Source organism: Papio anubis, chromosome 6 (genome assembly GCF_008728515.1).
Source record: "Papio anubis isolate 15944 chromosome 6, Panubis1.0, whole genome shotgun sequence".
Lineage (NCBI taxonomy): Eukaryota > Metazoa > Chordata > Mammalia > Primates > Cercopithecidae > Papio > Papio anubis.
Genome location: NC_044981.1, coordinates 81,425,038 through 81,446,135, shown reverse-complemented (window position 1 = coordinate 81,446,135; position 21,098 = coordinate 81,425,038).

Below are 21,098 nucleotides of genomic sequence, written 5' to 3'. Positions count from 1 at the left end.
CCAACTCAAGTTGTCATGACTCAGAGGGTCCCTGTCTCTGTTCTGCTGAATTCTAGTGCACTCCTTTATATGCTCTATTTGACATGTGGTGATTTACTCACTGTTTTTGTCCTTCTTCGTGGAGGAGGTAAGTGCTGGGCATCTCTAGGCTGTCATCTGAATGGCATCTCTGAGACTCTAAACCTCCTTTTTTAAATCAAGCTGACTCTCCAGATAATTTTATACTTCATACCAATTCCTAGTCTTTTATTCTCTGAGTGTGTCTGGCTCCTTTCAGGAAGTTTTGCTAATACTAAATTACTTTTAATTATGTAACTTCTAGGAAGAGTTTCAAAATTTTAGATAAATTTATGACTTTACTTAAAGGAGAGGAACATGAATAAAAGTATTGTGTTCCCTCTAATATCAAGCACCTTAAGATACTTCTCAATCCATTCTGCCTCCTTAATTCACAGGCATAGAATATGCAGGCATTTTAGCCATTAGAGATCAGATCACAATTCTAAATATAGGCTGCCAGAAAGGTCCAGTGGCACATTACACTTAGTTCACCTCAGAGGGATGATGACTCACTAATTTAACTCATTGTCATTAAATTTAACAGGATCAGTTTTTCTTGCAATATGTAAAAGAAAAGCTAACATTGACCTAAATGTCCTCTTAAATAAAACTCTCAGAGATTGATCCTAACAGCTTGTATGTTGTTACTGGCTCACAAATCACAAACCTACAACTATCAATGTACAAACCTCATCTGTTAAGTGAAGGGGACCCTTATAGCTGAAGAGTCAACACTGAAGACTGAGTGGTGGAGTGAGAACCCTTTTATCTCTCAAACATGCCGACTGCTGAGCTGACCCTGTAAAGCAAATGTCAGACCGACACTGTCCAATGGGAACAAAATGCAAGCCACAAATTTGAGTCACATATGTAACTTTAAATTTTCTAGTAGCTTTGTTTAAAAACAAGGAACAATGAAATAATTCTAATAATGTATTTTATTCAACACAATATATTCAAAGTATTATTTCAATGTGCCGTCAACATAAAAAATTATTAATGAGACATATTACATCCTTTTTTGTACTAAGTGTTCAAAATTCAAAAGAGCATGTCTCAGACTAGGACAGCCTAGGCTCTACACCCTGGAGGGCTTTCTTGTTCCTTTCCTGTAATCAGAGATCTCAGAGCAGGCTGTTTCACAAAGTTATTGCCTTTAGTCTCCTGAACATGCAATTATTCTGCATTATGAGGACAAGAAGTACAACATTTCACTTGTACAGGACTTCCTAACGTTCCTTGAGCTCATAGGTAAGGGTCACAGGATTCTACTAAAGCTACAAGGGTCACCATTTCAGGTCCTACGCCAAGAGTAAAATGCAAAGTCCAGCAACCAGCAATGGGAAGAAATCTAACTGCCTCAGTTACTCATTCTCAGAGTGCACAAATCCCAAGACTTGCTTCTCTAACTAGTCCTGTCCTATCTTTCTCTGTTGGCCAACTGGCTTGCTTGCTAAAAAGAATTTAATATTTATTATATGTTTAATGTGCAAGATTTAACTTGTTCAGTCTTTTTAATAAGACTTTTTCTGTGCTATTATTAACCTGATTTGATAGATATGCATACAAAGACTACTTATGCCCATTGAGTGACTTGGCCAAGGTCACACACACAGGATGAAGCTGGGATTCAGTTCCAGCTCAGAAGCACTATAGTCTATATTGACCTGCTCTCTGGCTTCTGGATTCTCCTATTTTCTGCATGATTCACATTTTGTCTTCACTTCTCAACTTCAGTTCATTCTGGTTAGCAAATGACCAGCAACCTCCCCTGGGGATAAATTATAGATTTTATCTGCCATGGCTCTCTTCTTGGCAGCTTATTAGAACCTTACAGGAGGTCTATCTCCTATATCTGCCTTAATCAGTATTTCCCAGCACCTGCAAGACTCAGAGTTTTCATTGGCTCTAAATACCAGACTAAAAACCCTTGGCCATCCATCTACACATCAGAAAAATTTTTTAAAGTACACAGAGCAGCATTTATTGAACAGTTAGGTATTGAGCACTTTTTGCATGCTGAGAAAGATTCTAAAAGGTCAGGCTACAGCAGGAAATAAGACAAACTCTCTGCCTTCGGAGAGCTTATATTCTAGAGACGGGAAAAAGACAATAAGTAAATGAAATAAAAAACTAAATATGCTTTCATATAATGATAAGTACTATGAAAAAATAAAAGAGGGGATTATGGCAGATCCTCAGGAAAATCATCTACATGTGCCTAGAACCCCTAATACCATGCATGTAATAATCTCTTTATATATCCTAGAAAATTGGTAGGCTTAACAAACTTCAACCATTTTTATTGTTCCTAAGCAAAGAAGGTTAAAATAGGTTATCCATCTGCCCCAATGAAAGCCCCAGCTTACAGCTTTTTGGTTTCAAGAGCTTTCTTCCTTGATATATATGTCTATTAATAATTATGAAAAAACATTTCTCTTTGTAACCCTACTAAGGAAAGGGAAATGGAGACTACATATTCCCATAGGCTCATAACTTCTATTTCGCTATATGAAACAGTTTGTAATAAGATGGCCCAGAAATAAACACTGATATGGAGATTTGTACACACAAATTATTTGACATGTGCTTGGATATAGCACCTATGAGGGAGTGAGGAAGTAGAAGTGGGCAGAGGGAGTTTAACTGCAATGTAGTTGCCTAGCCCATAAAGAGTGGTGAAGCTGACTGTCTTTTAGAGAAGTCCCAAATTCAGACAATGAAACAAGATCTTTGTAACTCCCAAGCTCTAACAATCGATCTTTGAATTAGGGCTCCCATGGTTAGGGTGAGTATATTTGAGCAAGGCAGCTGCCTTTGGTGGAGGACAGTTTTTGGGGAAAGAGTCTGCCATGACTGTTGGCAGTAGACCTTCTAGCAGCTGACAGAATGAAGGTTAGGTACTGAAGGGTAGATCCGTGTGGCACTCTCCAGCATCTACTACAGGTTCAGAGCATCTACCTTCTTTCTTCGAATAGTTGCTGAGTTTTCTCACAGAGGCTTGAATATGAGCTGCGCCTGGTATCCTAACCTGTCGCTAAGTGAACCACCTGGAAATAATCCTAGTCCAGGACTGTTTATCCAGAATATCAAAAAAATCCAACCTTGACAGCAAATGGTGAATGAAATCCTTTAATTATTTTCTTTCTCTGAGTACCATGCAATTTCTATGTCATTACAGTCTATTCCAGGAAAGAGGGAGCATCTCTAATTTTTTTGGCATACCTAAATACAGAGGTAATATAATAGAGAGTGAAAGAAATGGAGGGAGGTCAGGGTAGGCTGAGAAGGCAGCACTTGAGATGAGAACTAAATGGTAGGAAAGAGTCAGTCATGCAAATATATGGGGAAGTGAGTTCCTTTTAGAAATAACAGCAAGTGCAAAGGCCCTGAGGCAGAAGTATTTCATATGTTCTGAGCGGGGGGAGAAAAGGCAAGTATGGCTACAGGTTCATTAATTGAGAATAGTATGAAATGAAGTTAAAAAGGTAAATAAAGAACAGCTCTATTATCTACTCAACAATGATTTGTTGACTGTCTATTATGTGCTGGGCACTGTACTAAACTCTGGAGAGTATCATGATACTCTGTACTAAACTCTGGAGAGTATCATGAACAAAGTGTTTCAAGAAAAAAAAAAGAAGTGCTTACTGTATGGCATGCTTCTGAACATTTGTTAAGATAAGAAACAAATGAACACTGAATGTCACAAGATAGGGGTGACAAGGGCAAGATCCCTTTCATCAGCAGAAGGAATGGAAATCAGATTAGAGTGAGTTGAAGAGAACAACAGGAGAGGACATGGGAACTGTGAATACAAACAGGTCTGTTCAATTGGTTTACTGCAAAGGAGAACAGAGAAATGGGCCAGTAGCTGAAGACGGTTATGGTATGGGAACAGAGAGAGCTAACAGCTTCTGCCCCAGGGCAGAAGGGCATAGTTCTAATGTCTTGGTTTATCCTCTTTTGCTCCACTCACTTGAGTGGACTTTCCTTGAGACCACACTCTTCTTGTCTATGTGATACCACAATCTCCTATCATTTCTGCTACTTTTCTAGTAGCACAGCATAGTCATCAGAAGCCCAGACCATTGAGCCAGAATCTTAGTCCTAACACTTACTAGCTGTGTGGCTATGGGAAAGTAACTTAACCTCGGAGCCTTTCACATTTCACTTATAAAATACAGTTAATAATTATATAGTAGTGTCATCCACAGAGTTCAATTATAGAGATTAAATCAGTTAACAGATGTCAAGTGGATACAATAGCACATGGGACATAGCAAGTGCCATATGACCACTGGTACAATAAATAAATTTATACCTTACAAGAAAATTATTTATTTTACTGGAATTTCAGGTAGCATGCAACATTGAAACTAGTTTAGAGAACAGGCTGGCATTTTAGTGGGTGAAAGTAGCTCTGCCCAGGGCATGTGTTGTAGTAATATAGGTATTATCTGGTGTAGAATTTCAAACCACTTAATCTAAAGCAGCTCCTGGGCTTCAACAAATCCTATGTCTTACAAACTGATTTTACCATAATAATATTTAATTCCTGAAAATCAACTGGCATGAGGCAATTTTAAATGTCTTATAATAATAATCTCACTATAACCCCATTGCTGAGGCTTAAAATGGACACTGTGTCTATTACTTCTTTATTCATACTACAGAATAAAATACTCTTAAGTACCTTGTTCTGCAAGATACTTTATCAAGGTTCTGCTACCAAGAGTTTACCTTTTTCTATTTATAATATTTTATGACTCTTGATACATTTACATGTGTATAAATCTGTTACCTGTGTTTAGTCTCAAAATAATACACCAAAATAAAATCTTATTTCATGTTTTCCCTATGCTATTAATGAAGCCAAAGTTTAAAGAAGTACACCAATTCATACCTACTTGAAATATTTTAATCCAGATGCCTTATCCTGAATCATGCTGTTATGGTCTGAATTGTAACTTCTCCAAATTCATATTGAGGTACAATACCTCAGATTGTGACTGCATTTAGAAATAGGATTTTAAAGAGGTAATTGATGTAAAATAAGGTCACTGGGGTGAGCCCTAGTCCAATATGACTAGTATTGTTAGAAGAAGAGACTAGGACACAGACACACATGGAGGAAAGAGCAAGAAAAGACATAAGGAGAAGATGGCATTAACAAGCCAAGGAGAAAAGCCTGGAATGAATCCTTCCCTCACAGCCCTCATAAGAAACCAACCCTGCTAACACATTGATCTTGGACTTCTAACCTCCAGGATTGTGAGAAGATAAATTTCTATTGTTCAAACCACCCAGTCTGTGATACTTTGTTATGGAAGCCTTAACAAATTAATATATGCATGATAGGATGGAACTGCAAGTAGGTACAAGTTATGACTTAGACATTAGAAAGCCTAAATAGCATACCCAAGACAAAACCTTGAGTCAAAGACTTGATTTCTTAAGCAGTTCCAATATGCTGATGAGGAGTTCCCTGCTTATTACTAATATGATTCTGACCAGAAATTGAAGAACTATCAAAAATTAGTAATTTCGAGGAAAGGCTCTTCTATTTCAACAGAAGCCCAGCTAACACTACCCCTATATTTTGAAGGATGAGAATTCGTGTCTGTTAAGAGTGACATTGCAGGATAAATTTAATCATCTTTAGAACATAAAGCAGGCATTTGTTACAGGTTATCTTTTCTCTAAAATGAAGGAAACTATCTAATAATACTAAAATAATAGTACCTTGAAGAAAGTCTATGCATTGAGCATTCTGATGTGTCATGAATTCCATGTGTTTTTTCCAGTGGTTATGCAGACTGTCCAAATATAATGGGCCACTTATCATTCAAATTGAATCCAGATTAGATGTCGATAGTTTCTAAGTGCTCACATACAAATTTTCCTGCACTGCCCCCAGAAAATGTTTGACTCAAATCCAGCTTGCTGAGGGAACATCAAGCTAGAAAACATTTAAAACTGGAATCTTTCATCCAACTTATAGATTCAACCCTGTTCTCTTGGCAACACTCAGGTGAGCTCAGGAAGGCATTGCCTTCTTCCTCGCTTTGCTGGTTTTGTCTTTAACTATGTCCTGAATGAAGAGGATTGTCCTTCAGCCTAACCTATCTGAGAAGTAAGGCTCCTGACATAGGAATGGATAGACAATAAAGCCAAACTTTACCTCATTTGCATTGCCACAGGATTAGTGTAGACAACAAAAGTACTCATTCTAAATATCTAATCCATTATTCTCAAAGTTCCCTCCCCTTACTTTTACCCCAAACTCACACATAAAGGGTAAGAAGAGGCACCACATGTCATTTATGTTTGTGCCCCTAGCACAAAGCACAAAGCCTGGCACATGAGAGGAACTCCATAAATATATACTGAATAAAAGAATATTGAACCAATGTTTATCAAATTGAACTGAATCCACACCACATGCCTGTGGCCACTCACATACAATAAGGCATCCTTTGCCTGTTTTTCCATAAAGAGAAAAAACAAATAAGTTTAAGGCAAGAGGAGAGAGAAGATAAGAAGGGATAAAACAGAAATATTTTTAAAATACTGTCTAATCTAAACTTTTTTTATCTGAAATCATTTTTTTAAATAAAATCTTTATGGAATCCTAGTGCCTAAGATGAATGAAAGCAATGTTACTCTGATCTAAGGTGGTGGAGGATTCATCAGCTCAGCCCTCTCTTCAGACACTCTCCCTTTTCATTTCCCCATTACCACACAACACTGCCTGCTGTGACAGCCCAGGGCACCTCAGTGGAATGTGGTTTGAAAATGACAAGATGTAGTAGAAAGAGCTTTAGATCAGTCAGAAGACCTATTTGTCAGTTATGAGGCCTTACCAACATCTGTTAACATCTTCCTTACGTTCATCATCAGCAAAGCAAAACAAACAAACAAACAACAACAACAACAACAACAAAAAAAAAAAAACAGGAAAAAAAAGAAAAAAACGTATCCAGGTTGCTTGCTGTATTAGTCCATTCTCACACTGCTATAAAGAAATACCTGAGACTGGGTAATTCACAAAGAGAGGAGGTTTAATTGCCTCATGATTCTGATTTTGCAGGTTTTATAGGAAGTACAATACTGTCATCTACTTGCCTTTGGGGAGGCCTCAGGAATCTTACAATCATGGTGGAAGGCGAAGGGGAGCACACACATCACATGGCTGGAGTAAGAGAAGAGAGAGAGAGGGAGGGGGTGCTATACACTTTTAAACAACCAGGTCTCACAAGAACTCACTATCATGAGGACACCGCCAATGGGATGGCACTATACCATTCATGAGAAACCATCCCCATGATCCAATCATGTCACACCAGGCCCCATCTGCAACATTAGGGATTATGATTTGACATGAGATTTGGACAGGAACACAGATCCATACCATATACTAGCCAAAAGTTAATATCATAGTCATGGTGCAATAGCTAGACCCTGGTTAAACCAATTAGTTGTCAAAACAAAGAAACAGATTATAGTATGTCCTTCACCTAGGCACATAAAATCTTCCTCTTAATTCTGAATTTTTTTTTTCCTGGAGACAAATACTATTTGTCCTAGTCCATTTTGTGTTGCTATAAAAGAAAATCTGAGGCTAGGTCATTTATAAAGAAAAGAGGTTTGTTTATTTGGCTTACAGTTCTGCAGGCTGTACAAGAAGCATGGCACTGGCATCTGCTTCTGGTAAGGACCTCAGTAAGTTTCCAATTATGGCAGAAGGCAATGAGGAAGCAGGTGTGTCACATGTTTAGAGACAGAGCAAAAGACAGAGGAGAGGAAGGTACCAGGCTCTATTTATAATGACATGTCAGGGGAACTAATAGAATGAGAACTCACTCATCATCATAAGGCCAGCGCCAAGCCATTTCTGTGGTATCTGCCCCTACGACACAAATACCACTTATTAGGCCCCACCTCCAACACTGGGATCAAATTTTAAGATGAGATTTGGAGGGGACAAATATCTAAACTATATCACCATTATATTTGAATCAATGTAAAAGAGGAGCTAGATACTTTAAATATAGTTTAAAGCACCTGTCTTTATCAGGAAATACCCGGGGCTATAAAATATAATATTTCCAAATTCCAGTGATCTGATCTCATATTTATGTTGAATAAAGAATTGTTTGTTAGTTTTGGGTGTTTTTTGTTTGTTTGTTTTGTTTTGTTTTTTATCTTGGAGCCAGAAACTTGTTCTGAGAAAACAAAGAAACAAACAAAAATAAAAACATAGCCACGGAAGATATTGGCTAGGTCAGGAACAGTTAAACTATAAAATCTATTTTTTTATTTTATTATAACCATTGAGTCTATGATGATAAAACCTGATTTTTTCTTTCTTTTTTGAGACGAAGTTTCACTCTTGTTGCCCAGGCTGGAGTGTGATGGCACAATCTCAGCTCACCACAACCTCCGCCTCCCAGGTTCAAGCAATTATTCTGCCTCAGCCTTCCAAGTAGCTGAGATTACAGGTGCCCACCACCATGTCCAGTTAATTTTTTTGTATTTTTAAGTAGAGACAGGGTTTCTCCATGTTGGTCAGGCTGGTCTCGAACTCCCGACCTCAGGTGATCCACCCACTTCAGTCTCCCGAAGTGCTAGGATTACAGGCATGAGCCACCACACAGGGCCCTGATAAAACCTAATTTCTGACCAGAAACACACTGTCAGTGAGAAGAATAAGATGTTTTCTGCATTTTCAAAGACTTTTTTTCCTGACCCACTCAACCTCTTAACAAGTTTCCTCATTTACATGAGAAATCACACAGAATTGACCCAAATGCAGAATTTGGACTTTTTATCTGTGTGTCAAATTCTCAAGCTGAGCTGTTAAATATTTTTTCAGGCCAGTAACTAAATAGCAATGATGTGTGCTATACAGCTGAGTAATTTCAAGTGGAGTTTATAGCTTTGATTTCTTTGGTAGCTCATGAAGAGGATTAAAAATGTCCTGTGGCTTATTTTATAATTCACACTGATAGAATTTCCCAAGGTCTCTCTCAGCACAAGTAACAGACCTTGATTTGTTAATATTTGAATGTGTCAAGCAAGCTATAACATATTATAAACAGAACAAAAGGAATGGCATCTCATTGTCTGAGAGTATCAGTGCCGTAGTGATAAGGCACAACACTCTGAGGGACCTAAATATTGGAAATTATCTCATTACTCTAACACAAACCATTTATAGGCAAAGACTCTACCTTGAACTTTATGGTGGGCTTGGAGTAGATAGGAAAATAATTGTATTAAATTATAAGGCTTTATTGAAATTACTTTGTTTTTGATTAAGTTTCATAAATATTAATGTTTATAGCAGTCAGAATTCATACCTTACAAATTTCTGAGAATGAAGAAACAAAGTCAAGATTGAACATTCACCCCCAAAGCCATATCACAGAGCAGTATCCCCCAAAGAGCTTCTGCCTTTTCTAGAGTCAGAAAGCCCCAGCTCCAGAACCACGTCCAGTTGCCATGATCACAAAACCATTGTTGTCAAATGAGCCGCTGCCACTGTTGCCAGCTCCTGAATGAGCTTTGCTCACCATAATCCATGGAAGCACAATGGATGCCCACGCCCTCCATTCTGAGGAAAGCTGTTGACTGGCAACTGGAATTTCTGCTAACACAACCTCAGAAAAGCAAAAACCTTCACGACTGGGTTTTTCAGTAGAAATACTAGAAGCATCAGAGATTCAGCTTCACCTCTGAGCTTCAACCCCTCTTCTGCCTTCCAAATCTCATGTAACCAGCCAAACCCAAACCACATTCATTATGATAGCTGCAAGGGACTTTGCATAATGCAACTTCTGGCTTTCCAGCCTCTGCAGTTCAGCAGGTGGAATGTCTATTAAGCTCCAATTTTTGATATTCACAGAGCTGTTATTTTGGCTAAACTATTGTTAGAATTCTAAGCCAAGATGAACACAAGGACCCACTTTGAAACACGGCCCAAGATGTGAGCAGGATTTAAATAATCACCAGTGTATCTCTTTCCATTTACAAACTGAAAACAATAGAGGCATATTAGTTTGCTTAATAACACAGAACTAATTAGTAGCAGAACAAAACAGAAAAATCCTATTGTCTGATTCTTAGTCCAGTCCTCTTTTTATCACTCCAGGGCTCCCTCAAGAAATAAGTAGCAAAGAGTATGACAATATTATTTCAACATCAGATTTGGCCATATATACAATATATATAGATAAATAATACATGATGAGGGCAATGGTAAGTATACCTCTTCCTAAGATTTACATGGAACATTAAATATTCATTTGGCATATTTATTGTTTCCTAAATATTAGACACTGTATTCCATATTGGAGAAGTAGTGATGACCAAAAAAGTACTGAAAAATGTCTAGCAAAGAAAATAGACAATTCACTAATCATTAACAATAAAAGGCAATGAATATAATGACAACAGAACTATAGAAAACAGGAGAATTCACCTAGTATAGGCTTTGTGGAAGACCTCTGAAGAGAAAATCATGTTTACTTGAGATCTGCAGGGTAAGGAAGATGTAGAAAGATGAAAACAGCTGGTCAGTAGTGAAAGGAGAGGAAACACCACCTGTCAGTTCCTCAAAGAAGAGCAACTGAGAACCTGAGAGAAGCTCAGTAAGGCTGAGCATAAAGTGTAAAGGGAACAATGGCAAGAGGGGTAATTGGAAAAGTCATCAAGGGCCACGTGATGGAGATACTTTTAAACCACACTGAAAACTAAGCTTTACCCCAAGGCAGTGTTTCCTCAATTCTAATCATTCACATTCCCAATTTATCATTTGGCCTTATATTGGCCTTATATCATTGGCCTTATATTAGTTTCTCAAATTGCCTTAACAAAGTACCATAACTGGATGGCTTGAAACAACAAACCTTTATTCTTTCTTAGCCCCAGAGGCTAGAAATCTAAAATAAAAGTGTTAGCAGGGAGGATACTTCCTTGCCTCTTTTTAGCTTCTATTGGCTGCTGGAAATGGCTTTCCTATACTTTTAGAGGCATCACTCCAGTCTCTGCTTTTATTATCAACCACATGGCATTCCCCTTGTGCTCTGTCTCTGTGTTTCTTCTCCTCTTCTCATAAGAACATACTGAATTTTAAGTGTTCATTGGATTAAAGGCTTACCCTCCTCCAGTAAGATCTCATCTTAGCCAATTACATATGCATTGTTTCCAAATAGGGTCACATCCTGAAAGTTTGGGGAGGACATGAATTTGGGGGAAGGAAATTAACCAGCACAACCATCCATATTATTAGGTTGGTGCAAAAGTAATTGTGTTTTTTACCATTAACAGCAATTTAATTAAAAGTAATGGCAAAAACCACAATTACTTTTGTACCAACCTAATATTTGTCACTTAATACTTTCTTTAAAGCAACTCACTTTTAAATCAATCCCTAGGCAATACTATCTATTAAATAACATTCTTGGAAAGCTGGTGGTAGTTTTTCTAACACATACCCAAATAAACGAATATATAACAAAATAAACAAAATTATGAAAATCAAAAAATCTTTTCCATGTGCTAGTAATGACATCTGTATGAACTTCAAGAAAACTTTCCAAAGTGACAGCCTAAGAGAAGCTCTTATGATAAAGCCTTCAGCTGTTTCCACCCAGGTATAGAAACTGGAGATAACCCAGACTTACATAGGTTTGACTTTGTGATGTGTCACGTTACTGATTTGCAACACCAGACACAATTTAAAATCACTCCCAGTCCAACAAAACCACGCCGAGGCTAGATGTGAAAGTTGTCCATGTATTTCCAATGGGCAACCAGGGCTTAGAACAAATAAGTACATGATTATTTTCAAGAGAAGGATTTTTTAAACTACATTTATATGATTGTCTTTAGCAGTGATCTAGGAAAAAAAAATGAACAAGAATTGCATCACCTGTTAATTGAGTATCTGCTGAGGATAATCCTATTAGCTGGACTTTCTTCAGGAAGTTTGCTAAATATTTATTTGTTGGAACACACATTATCACAATAAAGGGGATGTGCCAAATGTATTAGCCTTGAGAGAGAGAGGCAGAGCAAGATGGTCAAATAGAAGGCTCCATCAATCATCTTCCCTACATAAACATCAACTTAATGACTCTCTACAGACACAAAGCAGTTCAAAAGAATCAAAAATCAGGTGAGCACTCACAGTACCTGGTTTTAACTTCATATTGCTGAAAGACACAATGGAAGAGGGTAGGAAAGACAGTCTTGAATCATGGACATCACCTCTCCATCATCCACTGGCAGTGACCATGTTTTACAGAGATAATCTGTGTGCTTGGGAGAGGAACAGCACAAGGATTGTGAGAACTTAGTGCTGGCCTATCACAGCAGAAAGCAGAACCAAACTGAACTCAGCTGATGTCTGCCCACAGAGAAGTGTTTAAATCAGCCCTAACCAGAAGAGAACTGCCCATCTCAGTGGTCAGAAGTTGAGTTTCAGCAAGCCTCACCACCATAGGCCAACGTGCCCTGGGGCCCTAAATAAACTTGAAAGGCAGTCTAGGCCACAAGGACTACAACTCCTAGGTGAGTCCTACTGCCAAACTGGGCTAAGAGACAGTAGACTTCGGGGGCATTCAGCCTGCCGAGTTACTAGCTGGGTGGCTAAGGGAGTGCTTGCACCACCCCTCCCCCAACCACAGACTGCACAGCTCATGGCTTCGCAAGAGACCCCTTCCTTTCACTTGAGAGGAGAGGGAAGCATAAGGAGGATTTTTTCTTGTATCTTGGATACCAGCTCCACCACAACAGGATAGGGCAACAGTCAAGAGTAGTTAGACTGTCTTTCCGAGCCCTAGTTCCCAGATGACATTTCCAGACACACCTTGCATTGAAGGGAACCCAATTTCTTAAAAGGAAGAACCCAGTCCTGACAGAACCCATCACCTGATGACTAAAGAGCACTTATGTATAATACCCAGGTAGTATACTGTGGCTCTTCAGTGAAACTCTAAGACTTGCTGACTTTAGGTGAGCCTCAGCACTTTCCCAGCTACCGTGGCTACAGGGAGAGATTCCTTCTGTTTGAGAAAAGCCGAGAGAAAAGAAAAGGAAAATTTGTCTTGCATATTAGGTACTAGCTCAGCTATAGGAGGGTAGAGCACCAAGTGACCTCTTGGGGTCCCTGATTCCAGACCCTGGCTCTTGAACAGCATTTCTGGACCTGTTCTGGTCCAGAGGGGAGCACACTGCCCTGAAGGGTGAGCTCCAGACCAGGCATCATTTGCCACAAAATGACTGAAGAGCCTTTGTGCTTTAAAGGAGCATCAGTGGTAGCCTAACAGTATTCCACATGAGACTCTGCTAGTGGGGGCCATGGGGAGAGGCTCCTCTGCCTGTGGAAAGGGGAGAAAATAGTGGGAAGTACTGCATCTCATAGTTTGAGTGACAGTTCAGCTGAAGTATAACAGAACACCAGGTAAATTTCAAAGGTATTTGACTGTAGTCTCTGGCTCCTGGATGGCACCTCTGAACCTGCCCAGGGCCTGAGGGAACTCATCATTCTGAAGGGAAGGATGCAAGCCTGGCTGACTTTGCTGTCTGCTGATTGTAGAGCACCAGGACCTTGAGAGAACATACACAGTAACCAGGTAGTGGTAACAGTGGGCCTTGGGTAAGACTCAGTGCTATGTTAGCTTCAGGTCTGACCCAGCACACTCCCAGTGGTGGTGGCCACAGGGGTGCTTGTATCACCCCACCCCCAGTTCCAGGTGACTCAGAACACAGAGACTTCATTTGCTTGAGTGAAAGTAAGGGAAGAGAACGAGTCTTGTTCTGGTAATCCAGAGAATTCTTCCAGATCTTGTCCCAAGACCATCACGGTAGTATCTCTACAAATCTGCAACAACCACAGCATTACTGGGCTTGGAGTGCCCTATGATGCAGATAAGACACATATCAGAACACCTAAGTCCTTTCAAATATCTGGAACGCCTTCCCGAGTAGGACGGGTACAAACGAGCCCAGACTACCAGCACTACAATAAATAAGGAACTCTTCATGCTCAGACACAGACAAACATCCACAAGCATCAAACATGCAGGAAAACATGACCTCACCAAATAAGTAAGTCACCATGGACCAATCCTGGAGAAACAGGTATGTGTGACCTTTCAGACATAGAATTCAAAATAGCTGTTTTGAGAAAAGTCAAAGAAATTCAAAATAACACAGAGAAGGAATTCATAATTCTACAGATGAATTTAACAAATAGATTGAGATAATTTGAAAGGGTCAAGCAGAAATTCTGGAGCTGAAAAAAATGCAACTGACATACTGAGAATGCAGTAGTCTTTTTTTTTTTTTTTTTTTTTTTGAGACGGGGTCTTGCTCTGTCACCCAGGCTGGAGTGCAGTGACCGGATCTCAGCTCACTGCAAGCTCCGCCTCCTGGGTTCACGCCATTCTCCTGCCTCAGCCTCCCGAGTAGCTGGGACTACAGGCGCCCGCCACCTCGCCCGGCTAGGTTTTTTTTGTATTTTTTAGTAGAGACGGGGTTTCACTGGGTTCGCCAGGATGGTCTTGATCTCCTGACCTTGTGATCCGCCCGTCTCGGCCTCCCAAAGTGCTGGGATTACAGGCTTGAGCCACCGCGCCCGGCCTGCATTAGTCTTTATAAAGGAATTGATCAAGCAGAAAAAAGAAACAGTGAGCTTGAAGAAAGGCTATTTGAAAATACATAGCCAGAGGAGACAAAAAAAAAAGAACAAAAAAATAATTAAGCATGCCTAGGAAACAGCCTCAAAGGAGAAAATCTAAGAGTTATTTGCCTTAAAGCAGAGGTAGAGAAGGAGAAAGGGGTGGAAAGTTTATTCAAAGGGATAACAACAGAAAACTTCCACAACCTAGAGAAGGATATCAATTTCCAACTACAATAAGGTTATAGAACACCGAGCAGATTTAACTCAAAGAAGAATATCTCAAGGCATTTAATAATGAAACTCTCAAAGGTCAAGGATAAACAAAGGAACCTAGAAGCAGCAAGAAAAAAGAAATGAATAACATAAAATGGAGTTCCAATATATCTGGCAGCAGACTTTTCAGTGGAAACATTACAGGCCAGGAGAGAGTGATATGACATACTTAAACTGCTGAACACAATACACAATTATTCTAGAATAGTATATTCAGCAAAAATATCCTTCAAACGTAAGGGAGGAATAAAGACCTTCCCAGACAAACAAAAGCTTAGGGATTTCATCAACACCAGACCTGTCCTACAAGAAATGCTAAAGGGATTAATTCAATCAGAAAGAATCAAATATTATGAACAAAAAAAATTACCAAAAAGTACCAAACTCACTGGTAATTGGTAATAGTAAGTACATAGAAAAACACCAAATAGTATAACACCATAACTATGGTGTATAAACTACTCTTATTGTAAGTAAAATCACTAAGTACTGAAAAAATCAAAAACAGTAACCACAACTTTTCAAGACATGGACAGTACAATCATATATAAAAAGAAACAACAAAAATTTTAAAAGTGAGAGAACAAAGTTAAGGTGTACACTTTTATTAGCTTTCTTTTTGCTTGTTACACAAACAGTGTTAAGCTGTAATCTGCTTAAATTAATGTGATATAAGATAGTATTTGCAAACCTCCTGGCAACCTCAAATCAAAAAAGGTACAACAGATATTTTTAAAAAGCAATAAATTAAAGCATATCACCAGAGAAAATCACCTTCACTCAAAGAAATACAAGAAGGAAGAGAAGACCACAAAACAACCAGAAAATAAATAACAAATGACAGAAGTAAATTCTTACTTATCAATATGAATATTGAATTAAAATGAACAATACTATTCAATCAAAAGACAGAGAATAGCGATATGAATACAAAAACAAGATCCAATGACCTGTTGCCCACAAGAAATATACTTCACCTATGAAGACACACATAGGCTGAAAATAAAGAGATGGAAAAAGGTATTCCTTATCAATGGAAACCAAAAAAAAGCAGGAGTAGCTATACCTCTATCAGACAAAGTAGATTTCAAGACAAAAACTATAAGCAGAGACAAAGCAGGTCAGTATATAATGATAAAGGGGCCAATTCAACTAGAGGCTCTAAGAATTTTAAATATATATGAACTGAACACTATAGCATATATATATATATATACACACACACACACACACAAAAAAAATAGTATTAAAGCTAAAGAGATATAAGATATAAGATAGATTTCAGCATCTGACTTTCAGCATTGTACAGATATTCCAGAGAGACAATCAAAAAGGAAACATTTGATGTAATCTTCATTACAGGTCAAATGGACCTAATAGATATTTACAGAAGATTTTATCCAGTGACTGCAGAATACACATTCCTTTCCTCAGCACATGGATCATTCTCAAGGATAGATCATGTATTAGGACACAAAACAAATCTTTAAAAATTTAAAACATTGAAATAATACCAAGTATCTTCTCTGACCACAATGGAATAAAATTAGAAATAACAAACAAGAGAAATTTTGGAAACTATGGAAATACATGGAAATTAATATGTTCCTGAATGACAAGTGGGTCAATGAAGAAATTAAAAAGAAAATTGAAAATTTTCTTGAAGCAAATTATGATGAAAATACCACATACCAATATCAATGGGATACAGCAAAAGCAGTACTAAGAAGAAAATGTATAACTATGTGACTACATTTAAAAAATAATTAAAATAATAACCTGAGAATGTATTTTAAAGACTGAGTGAAGCAAGAGCAAACCAAACCCAAAATTAGTAGAAGAAAACAAGTAATAATAATTCAGAGCAGAAATAAATAAATTTGAAGTGAAGAAAGCAATACAAAAGATCAATGAAAAAAAAGTTGGTTTTTTGAAAAGATAAAATTGACAAACATTTAGCTAGGCTAAGGAAAGAAGAGAGAAGACTCTAGTAAATAAAATCAGAGATTAGAAAGAAGACCTTGTAATTGATACTCTGCAGAAGTTCAAAGGATCATTAGTGGCTACTATGAGCAACTATATGCCAATAAATTGGAAAATTGAAAAGAAATAGATACATTCCCAGAATCATAAAACCTACCAGGACTGAACCATGAAAAACTAGAAAATCTGAACAGACCAGTAACAAGTAATGAGATTGAAGCCATAATAAGAAAGCTCCCAGTAAAGAAAAGCTTGGAACGCAATGGCTCCACTGTTGAAATCTAACAAACATTTAAAGAACTAATACCAATACTATTCAAGCTATTCCAAAAATTAGAATAGGAGAAAATGCTTCCAAACTCATTTCACAAATCCAGTACTATCCTGATAATAAAACCAGACAAATACACATCAGAAAAAAACCCACAAAAACTACAGACCAATAAATATTGATGCAAAAATTCTCAACAAAACACTAGCAAACTGAATTCAATAACACATTAAAAAGATAATCGATGGACTGGCGCACAAGATGGCCAAATACAAACAGCTCCAGCCTCCAGCTCCCAGCGAGTGACACAGAAGATGGGTGATTTCTGCATTTTCAACTGAGGTACCGGGTTCATCTCACTGAGGAGTGCCAGACAATTGGTGCAGCCTGACCAGTAGGAGCTGAAACAGGGCGAGGCATCACCTCACCTGGGATGTGCAAGGGGGAAGGGAATCCCTTTTCCTAGCCAAGGGAAACTGAGACCCACAACACCTGGAAAATCGGGTAACTCCCACCCTAATACTGCGCTTTACCAAGGGTCTCAGCAAATGGCACGCCAGTAGATTGTATCCCACACCTGGCCTGGAGGGTCCCACGCCCACAGAGCCTCCCTCATTGCTAGCACAGCAGTCTGAGATCTAACTGCAAGGTGGCAGCGAGGCTGGGGAAGGGGTGCCCACCATTGCTGAGGCTTAAGTGGGTAAACAAAGCCACCAGGAAGCTCCAATTGGGTGAAGCCCACCACAGCTCAAGGAGGCCGGCCTACCTCTGTAGACTCCTCCTCTGGGAACACGGCATAGCTAAACAAAAAGCAGAGAAACCTCGGCAGAGGTAAATGCCCCTGTCTGATAGTTTTGAAGAGAGCAGTGGATCTCCCAGCACAGAGGTTGAGATCCAAGAATGAACAGACTGCATGCTCAAGTGGGTCCCTGACCCCTGAGTAGCCTAACTGGGAGACATCCCCCACTAGGTGCAGACCAACACCTCACAACTCACACGGCAGGGTACACACCTGAGATGAAGCTTCCAGAGCAAGAATCAGACAGCAACACTCGCTGTGCAGCAATATTCTATCTTCTGCATCTTCCACTGCTGATACCCTGCCAAACAGGGTCTGGAGTGGACCTCAAGCAAGCTCCAACAGACCTACAGCTGAAAGTCCTGACTATTAGAAGGAAAACTAACAAACAGAAAGGACACTCACACCAAAATCCCATCAGTACGTCACCATCATCAAAGACAAAAGGCAGATAAAACCACAAAGATGGGGAAAAAGCAGTGCAGAAAAGCTGGAAATACAAAAAATCAGAGAGCATCTCCCCCTCCAAAGGAATGCAGCTCATCACCAGCAATGAAACAAAGCTGCACAGAGAATGACTTTGACGAGTTGAGAGAAGAAAGCTTCAGTCGATCAAACTTCTCAGAGCTAAAGGAGGAACTATGTAACCAGTGCAAAGAAACTAAAAACACTGAAAAAGAATGGATGAATGGATAATTAGAATAATCAATGCAGAGAAGACCTTAAAAGAACTGATAAGAGATGAAAACCATAACACGAGAAATATGTGACAAATGCACAAGCATCAGTAACCGACTCGATCAACTAGAAGAAAGAGTATCAGCAATTGAAGATCAAATGAATGAAATGAAGCAAGAAGAGAAATATGGAGGAAAAAAAGTAAAAAGAAATGAACAAAGCCTCCAAGAAATATAGGATTATGTGAAAAGACCAAATCCACGTCTGATTGGAGTGCTTGAAAGTGACGGGGAAAATGGAACCAAGTTGGAAAACACTCTTCAGGATATCATCCAGGAGAACTTCCCCAACCTAGTAAGGCAGGCCAACATCCAAATTCAGGAAATACAGAGAACAAAACAAAGACATTCCTTGAGAAGAGCAACTCCAAGGCACATAATTGTCAGATTCACCAAAGTTGAAATGAAAGAAAAAATGTTAAGGGCAGTCAGACAGAAAGGTCGGGTTACCCACAAACGGAAACCCATCAGAATAACAGCAGATCTCTCAGAAGAAACTCTCCAAGCCAGAAGAGAGTGGGGGCCAATATTCAACATTTTTAAAAGAATTTTCAACCCAGAATTTCACATCCAGCCAAACTGAGTTTCATAAGTGAAGGAGAAATAAAATCCTTTACAGATGAGCAAATGCTTAGAGATTTTGTCACCACCAGGCCTACCCTACAAGAGATCCTGAAGGAAACACTAAACATGGAAAGGAACAACAGGCATCAGCCATTGCAAAAATATGTCAAAATGTAAAGTCCATCGATGCTAGAAAGAAACTGCATCAACTAGCGAGTGAAATAATCAGCTAATATCATAATGACAGGATCAAGTTCACACATAACAATATTAACCTTAAATGTAAATGGACTCAATGGTCCAATTAAAAGGCACAGACTGGCAAATTGGATAAAGAGTCAAAACCCAGTAGTTTGCTGTATTCAGGAGACCCATCTCACATGCAGAGACACATATAGGCTCAAAATAAAGGGATGGAGGAAGATCTACCAAGCAAATGGAAAACAAAACAAAAGCAGAGGTTGCAATCCTAGTCTTTGATAAAACAGATTTTAAACCATCAAAGATCAAAAGAGACAAAGAAGGCCATTACATAGTGGTAAAGGGATCAATTCAACAGGAAGAGCTAACTATCCTAAATATATATGTACCCAATACAGGAGCACCCAGATTCATAAAGCAAGTCCTTAGAGACTTACAAAGAGACTTAGACTCCCATACAATAATAATGGGAGACTTTAACACCCCACTGTCAACATTAGACAGATCAATGAGACAGAAAGTTAACAAGGGTATCCAGGAATTGAACTCATCTCTGCAGCAAGCAGACCTAATAGACATCTACAGAACTCTCCACCCCAAATCAACAGAATATACATTCTTCTCAGCACCACATCACACTTATTCCAAAATAGACCACATAGCTGGAAGTAAAGCACTCCTCAGCAAATGCACAAGAACAGAAATTGTAGCAAACTGTCTCTGAGGCCACAGTGCAATTAAACTAGAACTCAAAAGTAAGAAACTCAATCAAAACCGCTCAACTACATGGAAACTGAACAACCTGCTCCTGAATGATTACTAGGTACATAATGAAATGAAGGCAGAAATAAAGATGTTCTTTGAAACCAATGAGAACAAAGATACAACATACCAGAATCTCTGGGACATATTTAAAGCAATGTATAGAGGGAAATTGATAGCACTAAATGCCCACAAAAGAAAGCAAGAAAGATCTAAAATTGACACCCTAACATCACAATTAAAAGAACTAGAGAAGCAAGAACAATCACATTCAAAAGCTAGCAGAGGCAAGAAATAACTAAGATCAGAGAAGAACTGAAAGAGATAGAGACACAAAAAACCCTCCAACAAATCAATGAATCCAGGGGCTGGTTTTTTGAAAACATCAACAAAATTCATAGACCACTAGCAAGACTAATAAAGAAGAAAAGAGAGAAGAATCAAATAGATGCAAAAAAAAATGATAAAGGGGATATCACCACCGACCCCACAGAAATACAAACTACCATCAGAGAATACTATAAACACCTCTACGCAAATAAACTAGAAAACCTAGAAGAAATGGATAATTTCCTGGACACTTACACTCTCCCAACACTAAACCAGGAAGTTGAATCCCTGAATAGACCAATAGCAGGCTCTGAAATTGAGGCAATAATTAATAGCCTACCAACCAAAAAAAGTCCAGGACCAGATGGATTCACAGTCGAATTCTACCAGAGGTACAAGGAGCAGTTGGTACCATTCCTTCTGAAA